Source organism: Galeopterus variegatus, unplaced genomic scaffold, assembly GCF_000696425.1.
Source record: "Galeopterus variegatus unplaced genomic scaffold, G_variegatus-3.0.2 Scaffold3326, whole genome shotgun sequence".
In the NCBI taxonomy this organism is placed as follows: Eukaryota; Metazoa; Chordata; class Mammalia; order Dermoptera; family Cynocephalidae; genus Galeopterus; species Galeopterus variegatus.
The window spans coordinates 285,566-286,901 of NW_007729437.1; positions in this window are offsets into that span (position 1 = coordinate 285,566).

The following is a 1,336-nucleotide window of genomic DNA, read 5'->3' on the forward strand; positions in this document are numbered from 1 at the left end:
CCATATAGAAAGAAAATTCCTTATTGTCATCTTCCTGTGACTGCCATAGAAATCTTCAATTGGTTTTGATGCAATTTCCATCAAGAAAATGGAATGTTTTGAATACAGTGGTTCTTTCTCTTATAAACTAAAATGCATACTTATTTCTAATACTTCTTAAAATGTATTTTCAGGAGGACTGGAAGAGCACCTAGAAGCTTCCTTCAAAAGGAGAAACTTCCCTACAGAATCAGAATCAAAAGAAAATTGAGTGGTGTCTGGGAAAGGAAGAAGATGTTTCTCTTAAATGATGACTGAGTTGGAATAAAAGCCCAGAAAACACCCTCTTACCATCACTCATGATTTCATGAGAAATGCCTTCAGAGATTTAAACCACAAACCTTGACTTGCTCCACCTCTATTTGTGTTATATTTTAAAATTTTGTTNATTTAAACCACAAACCTTGACTTGCTCCACCTCTATTTGTGTTATATTTTAAAATTTTGTTTAATAAAATTTTTAATGTTAAGCATGTGCCACACATTGTTTCAAGTCCTGAACAAAAATAAAATAAGATAATAAATAAATAGAAAGCTAATTAATCTATATCATAAACTTTAGGTAAATACTATCATTCTCATTTTTCAGATGAGGAAACTACCTGTAAGCAAAGGCATCCTAACTTACCAACTTTTCTACCCACTTCAGTCAGAGTTCACCTCCATCACTCCACCAACACTACTGTTCTAAAGAGCACACAACACCAATGCTTCTGTTCTAAAGACCATTGGCCCTCCTGTTAGAGAATCCAGTAGGCAGTATTCTTGCTCCTCCATCTCTGCTCAGGATTTAAAGATGATATTTTTCATCAGATATGCAAGTGCTCTCAAGGACATTCATTGTAGCTTTGGATGTTATGGCAAAATATTGAAAATAACCCACTGATACACTGAATACTGAAAATAATCTACTGATGCACACAATTTTATTTGACTTATGTTTCCTTATTTTCATTTTAAATGTTTTAAACTATGTTATGAAATTATTTTATTCTTTATATAATATCTATATTATTTTTGATATGTTATGAAATTATTTTATTCTTTATATAATATATATATTATTTTTGATGTTTATTTTATTTATTTTGGATTATTTGATTATTTTTGATTATTTTATTTCAACATTTTTATTTCTATAATTTGTGCATTTATTTAATGCATACATTTATTTACTCAATCACCAATAGGGGACTGAATAAATAAACTACACATTTATTACATTTTTTCCAGCCGATGACAGAGCGGGGTGCAGCTGGCTGAGCCCAGGCAGGGCTGGGTGGTGGGTGCGTGATGG